General features: G+C 48.9%; 2 protein-coding genes across 2 annotated transcripts in view; one reads left to right on the top strand and one right to left on the bottom strand.

The window, feature by feature from the left end:
• The window catches only part of LOC140418029 (uncharacterized), a 72033-nt gene that overhangs the window by 5145 nt on the left and 48843 nt on the right, over positions 1-18045 (bottom strand). The window lies entirely within an intron of this gene.
• LOC140422297 (uncharacterized) overlaps positions 17413-18045 on the top strand; it is a 380604-nt gene continuing 379971 nt past the window's right edge. The window contains exon 1 of the mRNA XM_072507320.1: positions 17413-17632. The gene's annotated coding sequence lies outside the window, so the exon portion shown is untranslated. The remainder of the gene's footprint in view (positions 17633-18045) is intronic.

Raw genomic sequence — 18045 nt, forward strand, 5'->3', positions numbered from 1 at the left:
ACTGAAACGTCCTCCTCTGTCCAATCTCTGAGTAAAACACTTTCTTTTATCCCCCTTTCCATCTCTTTTACCCCTTGTCGCTGGCAGGCTCGTGCAAGTGCGGAATTTGGCAGTGTACCCCTCGTTGTCAGTGGGGGGTGGGGTTGTTTTGGCGATCTATGGTAGGATTATGGAGGAGGACAAGGAGTCCGTGGAAAGGATTAAGGCCAAGTGGGAGGAAGAGTTTGGGATGGTGTTGGAGGGAGGACTATGGTGTGAGGCGCTGCGGAGGGTTAACACCTCCATGTCGTGTGTGAGGCTGGGGTTGATTCGGTTGAAAGTTGTGCACAGGGTGCACTTAATGAAGGTGAGGATGGGTCGGTTGTACAAGGGGGTGGGAGGATAGCTGTGAGCGGCGTGGGAGGGGTTCAGCCAATGAAGTCCATATGTTCTGGTCCTGCCCAAAGTTGGAGAAATGTTGGGGGTCAATTTTCAGCACCATGTCTCAGGTTCTGCACGTGGATTTGGAGCCGGGTCCCCTGGAGGCCATATTCGGGTATCAGACCTGCTGGAGCTGCAGAAGGGTGAGTGGGCAGATGTTTCAGCCTTCGCCTTGTTGATTGCCTGCAGACAGGACCTGTTGAGGTGGAGACCAGCTTCCCCCCCCCCCCCCCCCCCCCCCCTGCTGGGCCTCGGCATGGCTGGGGGATCTAATGGAGTTCTTGTATTTAGAGAAGGTGAAATTTGCTCTGAGAGGGGCAGATGAGGGGTTCACCAGAGATGGGTTTTGTTTGTGTCATATTTTGGGGATCTGGTGACCGTCAAAGAGCAGGAGGGCAGTTTGGAAGTTGGGGTGAGAGGCGTTGGGGTTTGGGTCTGTTTTTTTATTTTACAAATGGTAAAATTTTGAAAACTTGAATAAAAATATATTTTTTTAAAATACAAACTTCAGGGGGCAGCACGGTGGCACAGTGGTTAGCATTGCTGCCTCACAGTGCCGAGGTCTCAGGTTCGATCCCGGCTCTGGGTCACTGTCTGTGTGGAGTTTGCACAATCTCCCCGTATTTGCGTGGGTTTCGCCCCCACAACCCAAAGATGTGCAGGGTAGGTAGCTTGACCATGCTAAATTGCCCCTTAATTGGAAAAAATGAATTGGGTACTCTAAATTTTTTTTAAAAATTCATATCGAAATCTGACAGCGTTACTCAATTCATTGAATATCAATGGCTTTTAAATCCAGGAGGACCAATGTTTGATTGTTCTATCTGCTTCAAAAGATTTAAAACATCAGTGTGACTGGAAGAGACCGAGACACACACCCGAGTGAGAGTGTTCCAGTTCACTGACTGTGGAAAGAGCCTGAAAAAGCATTGCACCATTCACAGCGGACAGAGACTGTACAGGTATTCTGTGTGAGTCTTCAACTGATTGTCTAACCTTGAGAGACAGCAGGACACACCCGCACCATGGAGAAACGATGGAAATGCACCAGTGCGTTCACACTGGGGAGAGACCGTTTAGCTGCTCTCACTGCACAAAGAAGTTTAGAAGATCATCCACACTGCGGAGACACCAGTGAGATTTAGTTGTCCATCTACAGTGGCAACGCATTGACACATTCACACCAGGGTGTGACCATTCTGCTGCTCTGTGTGGGAAAGGTATTCAGTGTTCCATCCAGCCTGTGGAGACACCAGCGAGTTCATACTGACGAGAGGCCGTTTGCCTGCTCTGACTGTGGGAAGAGATTCAATACTTCATCCCACCTAATAATAAAAATCTTTATTAGTGTCACAAGTAGGCATCCATTATCACTGCAATAAAATTACCGTAATCGCCACACTACGGCACCTGTTCGGGTACAGTGAGGGAGAATTCAGAATGTCGAATTCACATATCAAGCACGTCTTTCGGGACTTGTGGGAGGAAACTGGAGCACCTGGAAGAAACTCATGCAGTCACTGGGAGAATGTGCAGACTCTGCACAGACACTGACTCAAGCTGGGAATCGATCCCGGGTCCCTGGCACGAGCCAGCTGATGGGGACGGCAGGAGCGCCCAGTGTGGTCACTGAATACATTGTGGGAACTGCCCATTTAAAGAGGCTGTCTTGACTTGCTGGTCTGAGAATCCACACCTTGCCCCTCTGTGTAACGCTGGCTGAGAATAGACATCGGGGCTGCTCAATGTACTGAAAGCCATTTGCTTCTGTTCTCCTTGTCTAAAATCAAATTGGAAGAAAAGGGAGACAACTCTGAAACTGGGAAAACAGAATTCCAGGCGTTATTGACATCACTGTACATATTGCAGACACACATTTATTTATCTTTGACCACAGAATCTCACTGCACAGGAGGCCATTCGGCCCATCGTGCCTGTGCTGGCTCTTTGAAAGAAGTACTCAATTCGTCCCACTATCATGCCCTTTCCCCATGAACCCTGAAAACTAGTCCCTTTCTAATTATCCATCTCCCTGTGTTGAATCTGCTTCCACTAGCCTGTCAGGCAGTGCATTCTGGGCTGATTTAGCACACTGGGCTAAATCGCTGGCTTTTAAAGCAGACCAAGGCAGGCCAGCAGCACGGTTCAATTCCCGTACCAGCCTCCCCGAACAGGCGCCGGAATGTGGCGACTAGGGGCTTTTCACAGTAACTTCATTTGAAGCCTACTTGTGACAATAAGCAATTTTCATTTCATTTTTTCATTTCATTTCATTCCGGATCAAGTTTCATCTTCCTCATTTCCCCACTGGTTTTTATGTGAATGACCTTAAATCTTGTTCTCTGGTTAACAATCCTTTTGTCAGTGGAAACAGTTTCTCTTTAATTACTCGATGTAAACCGTTCATGATCTTGTCTAAACTCAGATAATAGAAAGATCCTGAACAGTCCCATTATTCTGCTCCAAGGAGCAATTTACATCAATGGTTAAATCCAATAAAATTAACCCAGTGACAATAATGACCAATTGTCTGATTACCTCATCTTGAATCAGACCTGTTGTAATGTTAATTCAAGAGGTAAAAGTGGGATTTGTGAGTGATTTTGGGTTTTGTAAGTTGGACTCTAGTCGTGGAGACACGGGAGTGCTCCCGGGCAGGAATTTAGGAAATCACTGTTGGTTCAGGAACCTGAGGAAGATTCACACTTCTACCAGGACAGGTCACCCAATTGAGGTGGTGAACGTCACTCGTGTACTTCATCAGTAAACTGCTTTTAAAAAATAGAAATTGACATTTCACAGTCCTCTCTTGCCTGATTGTTAAGCCTCTTTCGAATTGAAGCATTTTAGAGGGTAAATTTGGAACTGAGTAAGTAAGGTACCTTCAATCAAATTAAACCGAATCTAAATATTAATTATATACCCTTTAAAACAGAGATAGGGCCTTCAGGATGTGCAAGAAAGATTAACAAGGGTGATATCAGAACTGAGAGTGTTTAAGTTTCAGGAGATATTGAACAGGTTGGGGATATTTCCCCTGGGGAAGAGAAGGTTGAAGACTGACCTGATAGAGAATTTAATGGGTGTGATAGGATTGACATCATCAGGGTGGCATAGTGGTCAGCACTGCTGCCTCACGGTGCTGAGGACCCGGGTTCACTCCCGGCCCTGGGTCACTGTCTGTGTGGAGTTTGCACATTCTCGTCGTGTCTGCGTGGGTCTCACCCCCACAACCCAAAAAGATGTGCAGGGAAGGTGGATTGGCTTGCTAAATTACCCCTTAATTGGGAAAAAATAATTGGGTACTCTAAATCTATATAAAAAAATGTTTTTTTAAAAAGTCATCGCTGTGATTACAGAATAGAAATTCACAACTGACAATTCTAGTTGTTAGAGAAAAGCCTTCTTCCTCTCAAACTATAAATGTCTGACCCCCACCCATGCTCTCCTCACTATTGATTTTAACACTAATTTATCCTTCTGTCCTCCTGCTTTTCCCCAAGTCTCCTCCCGTGAAGATGCTGACTCTCGGATTCAGTTTCACTCTCACTTTTTGCCCTCCCCAGGTGCTAAGGGCGAACGTCACAATCAATTCCCGTGACTACCAACATGTACTTTGTGTCAGGGTGAGGTCACTGCCCCTCCTCCACTTTTCATCCCATTCCCAAGAGTTTGGGCAGTGTCGGCCGCAACTCCCACAATCCGCCGCGCTGGGGAAACCGCTCTACCCGCCGCACTGGCGGGTGATCAGGTACTGCGCATGTCCAGGGGTGAGAGGAATCTGCGCATGTGTGGAGGAAAGCCCGCCCCCTGACCGTCCTGCTGAGGTGTTGACCAATGGGAAAGTGGAAGGACCGGAAGGACTCTGGTCCTCCAGCCAATCAGAAGGCAGATGTGTTAATGAAGATTGACCATGACATAGACTGAAACCTCTTCCTGTCTCCAACATCTGTGAGTAAAACACTTTCTTTTCTCCCCCTTTCCATTTCTTTTCTCATTCTGACCTTCAATTGGTGACTTGCAGCAGCTGAACGGATAGGAAGTGAATCCAGGGAGGGTGCAGACTCTGGAAAGCTTGGCCCAGGTCTCTCTCTCTCTCAAATACATTGACATCCTTTGCTCCCTCAGCTTGACACATTTATTTGTTTGGCTAAAAGGGTGGTTTCTTTCCTAATGTTCACAATTAAAAGGGTTGGTTTCCCCAGAGTTCTCACTGTGTCTATGCGGGTTTCCTGCAGGTGCTCCGGTTTCCTCCCACAAGTCCCGAAAGACGTACTGTCTGGTAATTTGGACATTCTGAATTTTCCCTCGGTGTACCCGAACAGCACGGCAGCATAGTGGTTGGCACAATTGCTTCACAGCTCCAGGGTCCCAGGTTGGATTCCCGGCTTGGGTTACTGTCTGTGCGGAGTCTGCACATCCTCCCCGTGTGTGCGTGGGTTTCCTCCGGGTGCTCCGGTTTCCTCTCACAATCTAAAGATGTGCAAGTTAGGTGGATTGGTAATGCTAAATTGTCCTTGGTGTCCAAAATTGCCCTTAGTGTTGGGTGGGGTTACTGGGTTATGGGGATAGGGTGGAGGTGTGGCCTTGGGTAGGGTGCTCTTTCCAAGAGCCAGTGCAGACTCGATGGGCCGAATGGCCTCCTTCTGCACTGTAAATTCTATAACAGGTGCCGGAATGTGGCGACTCGGGGCTTTTCACAATAATTTCATTGCAGTGTTAATGTAAACCTACTTGTGACAATAAAGATTATTATTATTAGAGTTGGCTAAAATTTAAAGGAACAGTAAATAAATGTCGGACAGAGATATGTCTAGTGGTTTTACATGGCACAGTTTAGATATATTATTATGAAAACAAATTACTGTGGATGCTGGAATCTTAAACAAAAACAGAAAATACTGGACAATCTCAGAAGGTTTGACAGCATCTGTGGAGAGAAAAGGGAACTAATGTTTCGAGTCTGGATGACTCTTTGTGACAGTTAGAGAGAACTGGAAATGGGGTCAGATTTGTACTGTATTGGGGGAGGGGTGGAATGGAGCGGTGGGGCTGGATAGGGGCCAGCAATAGGTGGAGATACAGACAAAGATGTCGAGAACAGAAGATAAAAGGAATGCAAAGGGTGGTTGTTAAGGCTAAGAAGGGCTGATAGTGGTACATAAAAAGGTTAGAATGTGTGAATGTCAGAATAAAGGTGAGCAGTGTGTAAAGGGCAACTTGAAATAATTTGAATGGGGGGAGGGGAGGAAAATAATGGGGAGGGAAAAAAACGATCAATGGAAGAAATGAAAATAAATTGATAGATAAAAATGGGGTAAAGTTGGTGGAGAGTCTGAGGTTGTTGAACTCAATGTTAAGTCCAGAAGGGTGTAACATGCCTAATCGGAAGATGAGGTGCTGTTCCTCCAGTTTGCGCTGGGCTTCACCTGAACATTGCAGCAGGCCAAGGATGGACATGTGGACTGAGAGCAGGACGGTGAGTTGAAATGGCAAGTGACAGGAAGGTCTGGGAACTGCTTGCGGATGGACCGGAGGTGTTCTGCAAAGCCTGGAAAAATATATTCATTTTGCTTCGGTTTGCACCCCTCTATCACCTCCACATGGTCTGTCTCCAACACTTCCCTTTCCTTCCTTGACCTTTCTATTTCAATTTCTGAGATAGACTGTCCACTAATATCCACCACACACCTACCGACTCCCACAGCTACGCCGACTACAGCACTTCACATCCCACATCCTGTAAGGACTTCATCCCATTCTCTCAGTTCCTTCACCTCCGTCGCATTTGTTCCGATGATGCCACTTTCCAAAACGGTGCTGCTGACGTGTCTTCATCCTTCCTTAACCGTGGCTTCCCACCCACTGTGGTCGACGGGGCTCTCAACCGTGACCGACACATCTCCCACACCTCTGCCCTCCCCCTCGCTCCTCTCTCCCAGAACCAGGATAGAATCCCCACTGTCCTCACTTTTCACCCTGCCAGCCTCCGCATTGAAGAAATCATCCTCCGCCAGTTCTGCCAACTCCAGCATGATTCCACCACCAAACACATCTTCCCCTCACTCCCCCGTCAGCATTTGGAATTCTCCACCCCAGAGAACTGTGGAACCTCGGTCATTAAGTATTTTCAAGACAGAGATTGCTAACGTTTCAAGGGAGTCAAGTTATCGAGGGATATGGGGGATAGTGTTGGAAAATGGTGCTGAGGTAGATCGGCCAATGCTCTCATTGAATGGTTGAGTAGGTTCGAATGGCCAACTGCAGCTCCAATTTGTTATGGTCCCTGTGTCCAGGACAGGAAGCAGTGAGCATGGATCTGTCAATCAGCCTGAATCAGCACCTTCAGAAGAATTGGGAGGGTGAATATTAGGTACAGCAGAGTGAGAATGGAGGGAGAGTGTGTGGGACGGAGATTTACAGATGTTGCGGAATGCAAGAGAAAAGAAAGTTCCAGAGAAACTAGAATAGTTCTGAATTTCTATCCTGCACTGACAGTGATGTCTTTTGTAAATTGTTTTAACAGGAGATTCAAAGAGGACAAATTACAGACCGAAATCTAATACATGTCGTCTGGATCTGACAGTCCCTCAATTCCTTGGGACCTGAATATCATTGGCCTTCGAATCTAGAAGGAGAAATGTTTGCCTCATCTGTCAACTTCAAAAGATTTTAAACATCATTGAGACTGGAAAAACACCCGAGTGAGAGTGTTCCAGAGCACTGACAGTGGAAAGAGCTTTAACCAGTTACACAGCCTGAAAAAACATTGCACCATTCACAGTGGGGAGAGACCGTACACGTGTTCTGTGTGTGGACGAAGCCTCAACTGATTGTCCGAACTGGACAGACACAAGGGGACCCAAAACATGGAGAAACCATGGAAATGTGAGGACTGTGGGAAGGGATTCACAGCTCCGTCTGTGCTGGAAATTCATCGGCGAATTCACACTGGGGAAAGGCCATTCACCTGCTCTCAGTGTGGAAAAGGATTCACGCAATTATCTGACCTGCAGAGACACCAGCGAGTTCACACTGGGGAGAGGCCGTTCACCTGCTCTCAGTGTGGGAAGAGATTCACTCGGTTATACATCCTGCAGTCACACCAGAGAGTTCACAGTGGGGAGTGGCCATTATACTGCTCTCAGTGTGGGAAGGGATTCAGTCGTTCATCTACCCTGCAGGCACACCAGAGAGTTCACACTGGGGAGAAGCCATTCACCTGCTCTCAGTGTGGGAAGGGATTCACTCAGTTGTCCCAACTGCGGACACACCAGAGAGTTCATACTGGGGAGAGACCGTTCACTTGCCCTCAGTGTGGGAAGAGATTCAAACGTTCATCTGCCCTGCAGAAACATCTGCAAGTTCACACTGGGGAGAGGCCGTTCACCTGCTCTCAGTGTGGGAAGGGATTCACTTGGTTATCGAGCCTGCAGACACACCAGCAAGTTCACACTGAGGAGAGGACATTCACCTGCTCTCGGTGTGGGAAGAGATTCACTCAGTTATCCAGCCTGCAGCGACATCAGCGAGTTCACACCGGGGAGAGGCCGTTCACCTGCTCTCAGTGTGGGAAGGGATTCACTGAGTTATCCAGCCTGCAGAAACATCAGCGAGTTCACACTGGGGAGAGGCCGTTCACCTGCTCTCGGTGTGGGACGGGATTCACTCAGTTATCCAGCCTGCAGAGACATCAGCGAGTTCACACTGGGGAGAGGCCGTTCACCTGCTCTCGGTGTGGGACGGGATTCACTCAGTTATCCAGCCTGCAGAGACATCAGCGAGTTCACACTGAGGAGAGGCCGTTCACCTGCTCTGAGTAGGTGAGATATTCAGTGATCCATCCCAACTTTGGAGACACCGCCGAGTTCTCACTGGGGAGAGGCCGTTCACCTGCTCTGAGTAGGTGAGATATTCAGTGATCCATCCCAACTTTGGAGACACCGCCGAGTTCTCACTGGGGAGAGGCCGTTCATCTGCTCTCAGTGTAGGAGAGATTTTGTGTTTCATCGCACATGCTCACACCCCAAGTTCACAGCTGATTACAGGGGTTGGATTCCGCTGGTCTGCTCTCAATTGCATCCAGGACTGCATTTTGTTAATTGTGACAGTTGATCAATAGGGATGGGCGGAGATTATCTTCCTGCTGGACTGGTTGGTCTCACAAATTTCCCTCCAGTGGGCTGATGATCATTGAGCCATGTTGTGAATTCCTGGCTTCAACTTTCACGAGGATCACAGAGTGAAAGGGTGTTTGGTGGTGTAGCCATCTGGGATGGCCACGTATAAAGAAACATGGGAAACATGCAAAGCCTCAAGGGAAATATGGCCAATGTAAGATTCAGGCAGGCTCAGAGCCTAAATGTATATTTGTAAACAGAACCAGACATAATCGAAACCCCCGGCCGATTTGCATGCTAATGACCCATTTCCCTAAGACAAAGGAACTGGTACTCGGGTATCCGATACAATTCCAGCCACACAATTCCAGACACATCGGTGCCACTCCCTTTACTCAGGAAGCATAAACAGCCAAGGCCAATGACCGCTCAGGACACGCCCAGCCATCAAAGCACCCGCCCCTTTATTGGCTCAGATCGAAAGCAGTGATCGAGGACTGCCGAATTATTGGGTCCAAACCTAAGAACCGCCCAAAAGAGCGCGAAACCCCCCCAAGGATAAAGAGAGACACTGCCATGTGTTCGGTCTCTTTTGGACCTGGCGCTCCGGCAACGTCTGACTCCATCTGCAACACCTCGACAAGGAGCAAGTTCACGTTCAATGCTCGCTACCAGACGGATGAGCCTAGCTGAACCACAGTTACTTCTCCAGACCCAGCAGATCCAGGTTCGAACAAAGGCCACTGTTCCTCTGACCTAAGCCGGATGCCTGAAGTTAAGTACAGTTTGTCATAGTGATAGGTGTAATTTAGCTCGTAGTGTTTATGTTGCATGTGTAAGTTAATCTTGTGTGTAAATAAAGTATTATTGATCTTGAACTAACGAACTGGTTGTTTGGGGTCTTTGATCAATATCCGGTTGAACCTTGTGGCGGTATCATGTGTTACCTGGCGACTCTGAAAGCATATCCTATTCATATCTAGATTAAGAAGGGCAACCTTATTAGCTGCCATATTTATAGCAAGTAAATATAGCAACAGTGGTTGGAAGATATTTAGTTCCCATTTCTGTTTGGAACCTCTGAAAGCATGCCACGTTGCCATGAAGATGGGCTATGGTGGTTACATGGTTCCTTTGTTTAATTTACCCACGTGTTTTTCACAAAGAAAACTGTCGAGGTTTGAAAGGCAAGTTGTGCTGTGGTAGATTGGGACATTACAACAAAAGGTATGACAATAGACAGGCAATCACTAATTTTTAAGGTATTATTACATGTTGACATCAAATGTAGACTCCTTTAAGGAACAAACAGCCACAGGAAAAGTGATGCAACTGTAGCTAACGAGAAAATTTAAAGATTCCATTAGATCAAAGGAAGAGGCTCATAAAGAGGCCAAAATAACCGTATGCCTGTGGATTGGTGATTGATTTAGAATTCAGCAAAGGAGGACCAATAAATTGATAAAGAGAAAATAGAATATGGGATCAAACTGACGAGTAACGTAAATACCGACTGGGAAAAGCTCCAATAAGAATGTGAAAAGGAAAAGATTAGCAAAGACCAATGTGAGTCCGTTAGGAGAGTTTATAATGGGGAATAAGGAAATGGCAGAGAAACTAAACAATGTGAGTCTGTCTTCACAGAAATCGTCCCAAAAACATGAGAGAACCAAGGGGACGAGTGAGCACGAGGAACTGGGTGTGGTCAGTTAATTCTTGTTCCACTTGTCGTCTTCAATATTCTCTTGGCTGCCTGGGAGTGGCAGTGGTCACTTGATCGGCTCGGGCAGGGCAGGAGTAACTCTGCTTATTGGGTCAGGCGGAGGGTCTGTTGGGTGGTGGAGTGAGTTTCCCTTCCTGAGTTGTCCCCTTTGGAGGCCCCTGGTCTGCTCCTCCTGTGGTCCTCCTCCACAGCCTGGTATGGCAACTGCTCGGGGCAAGACCATTAGAAACTACAGAGAGTAGTGAACACAGCCCAGTCCATCACACGGACTCGCCTCCCATCCATTGACTCTGTCTACACCTCTTTTGTAAGGGCCACGAAGAATCCAGCACGAGTTTTAAGGATACAAAGTAATAACATTTATTTACTATAACATATATACATAACAGTAGCAGTAACTTCCCTTGCTACATACTCCTTCCTGCTGGTTCCTGAAGTGGCCAGCTTTATTTATACGAGGAGTTTACTAGTGGTTTCTCCGCCCCCCCTCATTGGGGAAGCTCATACTCCCACAGGATTGTGGGATAGTCATTAGTCCCCAGCCAATGGTAAGTAGGCAGGTTATAACAACCTCCCACTGCCTTGGGAAAGCAGGCAGCAGAATCAAAGACCTCTCCCACCCGGGTTATTCTGTCTTCCAACCTCTTCTATCAGGCAGTGAGATACAAAAGTCTGAGAACACGCACTACCAGATAAAAAACAGCTTCTTCCCTGCTGTTACCAGACTCCTGAATAACTCTCTTATGGACTGAAGTGATCTCTTCACACACCTTCTCCACTGAGTAGTACTGCACTCCGTATGCTCCACCCGATGCCTGTGTCTATGCATTTACATTGTGTATTTATCTATGTCCTATGTTTTGTTTTTCATGTATGGAACGATTTGTATGGACTGTACGCAGAACAATACTTGTCACTGTACCTCGGTGCACGTAACAATAAAACAAATCAATCAAATCATTAATCAATCCTCTCGGGATAGGTTCCACTGGGGAGGTAGTAACCTGTGGGTTGGAGGGTTTGAGTGAGAGTTTGAGTGTTGTGGATCATTGATGTTTGAGCTCTCATTGGGTCTGAGGGTGAGGCTGAGAGGGGAGATAGGCACCCTGTTGCCCCCTTTTGCTTGGGAGGTTCCTTCTTGGCCGGGGTGTCCTGAGAGGCTGAGTGAGGTTTCGAATGAGGCTTGTGGTGAGGGGCGTACGTCAGTGGACCGTGTGCTCAGGGCTGTATCTTGGTCCCTGTTATCCTGAGATCCTCTGCTTTTGGTAGTACTTTTTTTATCCTGTTACTGTTAGTCTCTTGGAAGCTGCATCGGTTAGAATTTGAACCAATTGTGTGAATATTTGCTGGTCTTCTCTGTGTAATTGTGTTGAGTAATGATTGTTCTGTGCTGTGCCTTTTAGGTCGAGTGTCCTTGTTGATTTTTTCCTGAAATTTATTTGTTATTTTTTGGGGGAAAAATCATTGACTGGTTCCTGCAAAGGTATAGACAGGTCTTGTACCCGAGAAGGGGACATAAGGATGTGTTATTGATGCCTCTGGTGTGACTGGAGCTGGGGGAGATGTGTTCTGACACCCGCCTGAACCTGGCACCGTGATCTTATCCTGGATTCTGCTGGTCGATGCGAGCACTCGCTACGTGGGAAGGTGTGCACCGTTTCACCATGTTTTCATGGCTTTTTCTTCTTCTCCCTTGTTCTCCAGGATATCCATTGGTACATACGGATGCACCAAACTTAATGATTACACTGATCCATCTGTATTGTCGTCCTCCTGTCCTCTCCTGTATTTCTGTATTGCTGAGACATTTCTGCTGTGCTGCACCGATCCTGAGCTTTTGTTGGATATTTGTTAAAAGGGAAAAACATCAATAAAAATATAAATTAAAAAACCTGCAAATGGCTGAAACATTGGCTCTTGTTCCCCCCAGACTGACTCACTCTCCGTGTCTTCCCCCATCGTGGAAGTCTCACTGCTGGAAAGATGGATCGCCCGCAACAGTAAACCTCCCTCTGAAGGAACTTTCCATTAGACTTTGGATTCTGGACACATGGAAAACCATAACTTGTATTTTATTGTGGTCATTCCCGGAACCCTCTTCCTTTTTCCTTATCCCCCGTTTATTGTACGAGTGCAAAAGTGGGTGGATGTTGGGAAACCCCTCTCGCCGTGTGTGTAAAAATAAACCAACCTCTTTATTTCATCTTACCTTGAGTTTGCTGTGCAAGTTATTCACAGAGAATTGAAACATACTCCGATTTTGGGCCTGTCTGGAGAATCTGGCGTTTTAAGTGGGAAAAATGGGCGAGGTCCCAGCACCGATCCTCTGACCGGAGAGGGACTAGCAGCCGCGCCACGTAAAACGCACGGCCTCCACAAAATAAACAGCCAGAGAATTGCTGGGTCTGTGGCCGCACATGTGCATGGCGACGACCTGCAGCAGTCGTGCTGTACATGGGGTCGGCCGCGCACGGACCTGATCTGCCAGATAGTGGCCCTCTGGACCTCCCCTCGCTGAAGCCCCCCCTCCCTCCCCCCGGCCAGCAGCAAGGCTCCCCCCTCTCACCCCACCCCCCTGCTGACTGTGGAGCCGCTGGACACAGTGCGCAGCCGCCACGCAGGTTGCCGCACGGCTGGGCCCACACGTCAACTGCGTGGTTGGGCGCTCGGACCATCGGGGGCGGAGCATCAGGGGAGGGCCTTCAACTAACATCCTGAGGCCGTCCCAATGGCATGCGGCTACTCCTCGATGACGCCGTTTTGGAGGGTGCGGAGCGTCCAAAAACCGCCGCCACCCCCCGATTCGGTCGGAAAAAGGAATTCTCTGCCTGATCGCTGATTACAAAATCGCCGTCGGCAAGCGGAGAATCCCGCCCCCTGTGCCTTTAATCAGTGAGAGATCCTGGGCCAAATTCTCCAATTCCGAGGCTAAGTGCGGAGGATCTGTGGCGTTTTACATGGAAACAATCGGTGCAGCCCCCTCCCCGATGCTGCGACCAGTGAGGGGCTGGCAGCCACGCCACGAAAAGCTCTCGGCCTCCACAAAATAAATAGCCGGGTCTGTGGACCCCCTGGCCACACCCTCGCCAGAACAGAGATCCTGTCCCTTTAATCAGAGAGAGACCCTGTCCCTGGAACAGAACAGAGATTCTGTCCCTTTAATCAGAGAGAGACCCTGTCCCTGGAACAGAACAGAGATCCTGTCCCTTTAATCAGAGAGAGACCCTGTCCTTGGAACAGAACAGAGATCATGTCCCTTTAATCAGAGAGACCCCGTCCCTGGAACAGAACAGAGATCCTGTCCCTTTAATCAGAGAGACCCTGTCCCTGGAACAGAACAGAGATCCTGTCCCTTTAATCAGAGAGAGACCCCGTCCCTGGAACAGAAGAGATCCTGTCCCTTTAATCAGAAAGTGACCCCGTCCCTGGAACAGAACAGAGATCCTGTCCCTTTAATCAGAAAGTGACCCCGTCCCTGGAACAGAACAGAGATCCTGTCCCTTTAATCAGAGAGAGACCCTGTCCCTGGAACAGAACAGCGATCCTATCCCTTTAATCAGAGAGACCCTGTCCCTGGAACAGAACAGAGATCCTGTCCCTTTAATCAGAAAGTGACCCTGTCCCTGGAACAGAACAGAGATCCGGCCCCTTTAATCAGAAAGTGACCCTGTCCCTGGAACAGAACAGCGGTGGTGGGGCAGTTGATAAGGGTGAGAGGGGCGGTGTATGAGTATGGGGAGAAGGCAAGCAGGATGCTTGTGCACCAGTGGAGGAAACAGGAGGCTGCGAGGGAGATCGGGAAAGTTAAAGACGCGGGAGGGAATATGGTCTTGGACCTCGCGGGAGTGAATGGGTTGTTTAGGGACTTTTATAGCAAGCTGTATGAGTCAGAACCCCCAGCCGGGGCGGAGGCGATTTATAGAGGGGTTGGAGTTCCCAAAGGTGGATGAGGAGCTGGTGGAGGGAACCAATTGGGTTGGGAGAAGCAGTGGAGGGGCTGGGGGGCGATGCAATTGGGCAAGGGTCCGGACGGGTACCCGGTGGAATTTTAGAAGACATTCTTGGGGGGTATTGGGGCCGCTGCTGGAAAGGGATTTTAACGAGGCAAGGGAGCTGGGAGTGCACCCCCCGATGTTGTTGCAGGCTTTGTTCTTCCTCATTTTGAAGTGGGAAAAGGACCCGGAACAATGTGGGTCATAGAGACCGATCTCCCTGCTAAATGTTGGCTAAAATCTTGGCCTCGAGAATAGAGGATTGTGTCCCAGGGGTGATAGGGGAGTATGAGACAGGTTTGTGAAGGGAAGACATCTGGCGGCCAACATCAGGAGGCTACTCAATGTGATCATGATACCTCCAGAGGGACGAGAGGTAGAGGTGGTGGTCGCAATGGATGCAGAGAAAACCTTTGATCGAGTGGAGTGGGACTATTTGTCGGAGGTCCTGGGGCGGTTTGGATTTGGGCAGGTTTTGTGGACTGGGTCTGGTTGTTATACCAGGCAGCGGTGGCATTTATACGGACGAACCGGGTGAGTTCAGATTATTTCAGGCTGCACTGGGGGACGAGTTAGGGGTGCCCACTCTCCCGCTGCTGTTTGCCCTGGCAAAAGAACCGTTGGAGATGGACTGAGAGCGTCAGGGGATAGTGGACATTATAAAAGAGACCATTCTTTTGGCCAGACAAATAAATGTGTCAAGCTGATGGAGCAAATGGTGTCAATGTGTTAGAGAGAGAGAGAGATCTGGGCCAACCTTTCCAGAGTCTCCACCCTCCCTGGATTCACATCCTTTCCCTTCAGTTGCTGTAAGTCACCAATTGAAGGTCAGAATAAGAAAAGAAATGGAAAGGGGGAGAAAAGAAAGTGTTTTGCTCCCAGATGTTGGAGACAGGAGGACGTTTCAGTCTGTGTGAAGCCCAATCTCCTTTCACATAATTGATTGGAGGACCAGCGTCCTTCCGGTCCTAACTCTCTCCATTAGCCAACACCTCACAGGAAGGTCAGGGGCTGGGCTTTCCTCCACACATGCGCAGCTTCCCCTCACCCTTGGACATGCGCAGTACCTGATCACCCGCCCGTGCGGTGGATAGAGCGGGTTCCCCAGCGCGGGGGATTGTGGGAGCTACGGCCGACACTGTCCAAACTCCTGGGGTGAAAAATGGAGGAGGCTTGGGCGGTTGTGTGCGAGCTTGGTGTCCGCCCCTGGGCCGATTCGAAAGGCAGGCCGCCTCTGGGAGCTTCCTGGATGGGGTGAAACAGCAACTCGGCGCCCATTGCTCCTGGTCCCCGAGGGAAGGGGAGAAGACCGGTTTCGGAGTACTGCGACCAGTCGTGTTTCAAGTCAGCGTTTGAGCTGCGGAGACGCTGCTTCGGACTGCGAGGTTTGCTGTCGGCGGGTTTGAGTTCGCCCAATGGAGGACGAAGGAATGGAGGAAGGATGGCAGCTGGATAGGCTGCTGGAAGCGGCGGGTCGGAACCGGGAGTGGATACCCGATGGGCGGCCCGCGGCCTGCAGCCCGGGGTGGGTTGCTGCCGTTCCTGGGGTCTCCGGGGGTTCGGCCCCCCTGGACGCCCTGTGGGCGGTTGGGACTGACTCTGGGACTTTCTTCCACGTTGTCGACTGTTGCCAACATTGGAGCGACTCTGGCCGCTGCCATTGGAGGACTTTGAGGACATGTTGTTCCTTGTGAAATTTCGGCAAGAGCGCCAGTGCTGTGTTATGGAACTTGCAAAATTAATGGACTTTTTCTATAGACTTTTTCTATGTATAATGAGGGATTTGCTTTCTTGTTTTCCTTGCTTTTGTTTTATTTAGCAGCCTATAACATTTAACACATTTCGGTCCTCCGGAATGGTATTTAGTAATTGTGGTGGAACGCTAGTTAGTGCGGAACTGCTCTCCCTCCGAATGGTCCTGTGCCCTCGGGCGGGTCCAGGAGGGGGGAACCCTCTCTCCTCCGCCGCGCTCGGGTCTGGCTCTCCGGGGGTCTGTGCTCTCAGCCAAGGGGGGGCCTTTCCCCCGGGGTGTCGGTGGCAGGGCGGGCCGAACGGGGGTGGGTGAGCAGGGATTAGTGTTCGGTGATGGATTCTACCCTGTTAAACTTTTTCTGGGGTAATTTAAGGCCTGGTGCCTGGGTTTTGATATGATACTGTTAAAAAGAATTGAGGCCCTGTGGGTCATATTTGTACTGGAGCGGCCGTATTGTATCGGGGCCTTGTGCCTCGCGACTGCTTGTCTTTTGTGTTTAGAGTCGCTACCTTGAAACGTGCCTGTGTCGTGTGTTGTACTTTTGGGTTTTGTTTCTCTTTCTCTTTACTTTATTTTGGAGTGGTCGTATGGTTTCGGGGCCTTGTGCCTCGCGACTGCTTGTGTATGTGTTTGGAGGTTGATGCCTCGATGTAATTGTGCTTTGTGTCTCCTTGTTTCTTTTTACTTTTAGAACAGTCGTTTGGTTTCATGGCCTTGTGCCTTACGACTGTTCGAGTTATGAACCTGTTTGATTGTTACCTGAACTACACGTGGGGCCTGTGCCTTGCGGCTGGTTGTGATAAATGACTGGTTAATAGGTATTTGGAAACGTATCTCGGCCCTGCGCTTTGCAGCTGTTTGTGTTCAATGACTGTTACAACGTTGTCGTGAAATGTAATTGGGCCTGGCGCCTCGCAGCTGTTTTGTGGTCAGTGATCGTTTAATCGTTAATGTGAAGTGTAATTGGGCCTTGTGCCTTGCAGCTGTTTCGTGTTCAGTGACTGTTGAATCGTTAATGTGAAGTGTAATTGGGCCTTGTGCCCTGTAAATGAGTCTGTGTTGAACATTGTGACATTAAAAGAGGTACTCCCAGATGTTGGAGACAGGAGGAGGTTTCAGTCGGTGTGAAGCTCAATCTCAATTCACAGAAAGCCCGCGTTGATGAAATGGAGGACTAGAGTCCTTCCGGTCCTAACTCTTGCCATTGGTCAATACCTCAGCATGAAGGTCAGGGAGTTTGTTTTCTCTCGCACATGCGCAGTCTCTCTTCTCTCTTGCACATGCGCAGTCCCGGGCCGGGGGAGGGAAAATCATTGAGAGGCTTCTCGCTCTGGCCGGAGCTGTCAGCCAGTTGCCTGGAAACCTTGTCTCGAGGAGGGGGAACAATGAGTGGGGCGGAGCTGCTGTGTCCGTGCGCCGATCATGCGCACTGGAACCCTGAGACGTCACCGCACATTTCTAGGCATGCACCGGAAGGTTGTTGACCAATGGGAAGAGTTGGTGAACCGGAAGGACTCTCTTCCACCATCCAATCAGCTCCCCCGTTGTCTGAATGCGGAAGCTGGACAATGAGCAAAACTGGGGCCTCACACAGACTGAAACCTCCCTCCTGTCTCTAACATCTGTGAGTAAAACGCCTTATTTTCTCCCCCTTTCCATTTATTTTCTCATTCTGGAAGGTGCGGATGTGAATCGAGGGAGGGTGCAGACTCTGGAAAGCTTGGCCCAGGTCTCTCTCTCTCTGAAAGACATTGACATCCTTTGCTCCCTCAGTTTGACACATTTATTTGTCTGGCTAAAAGGATGGTCTCTTTCCCAATGTTCACAATTAAAGGGCTGCTTTCCCCAGGAGATGGCTGACATTTAAGGGGACAGTAAATTAATATCGGACAGAGATATGTCTCGTGTTGTTATATGGTACAGATTAGATATATTATTTATGGTTCTGTTATAAAGTACATTTATTATTATTTCCAGTTGTGTAATATTGTGCTGTAGCTATGTTATATATTTCCAGTCATCTCTTCCCTCAAGAGG

The sequence above is a fragment of the Scyliorhinus torazame genome, chromosome 5 (genome assembly GCF_047496885.1).
Source record: "Scyliorhinus torazame isolate Kashiwa2021f chromosome 5, sScyTor2.1, whole genome shotgun sequence".
Lineage (NCBI taxonomy): Eukaryota > Metazoa > Chordata > Chondrichthyes > Carcharhiniformes > Scyliorhinidae > Scyliorhinus > Scyliorhinus torazame.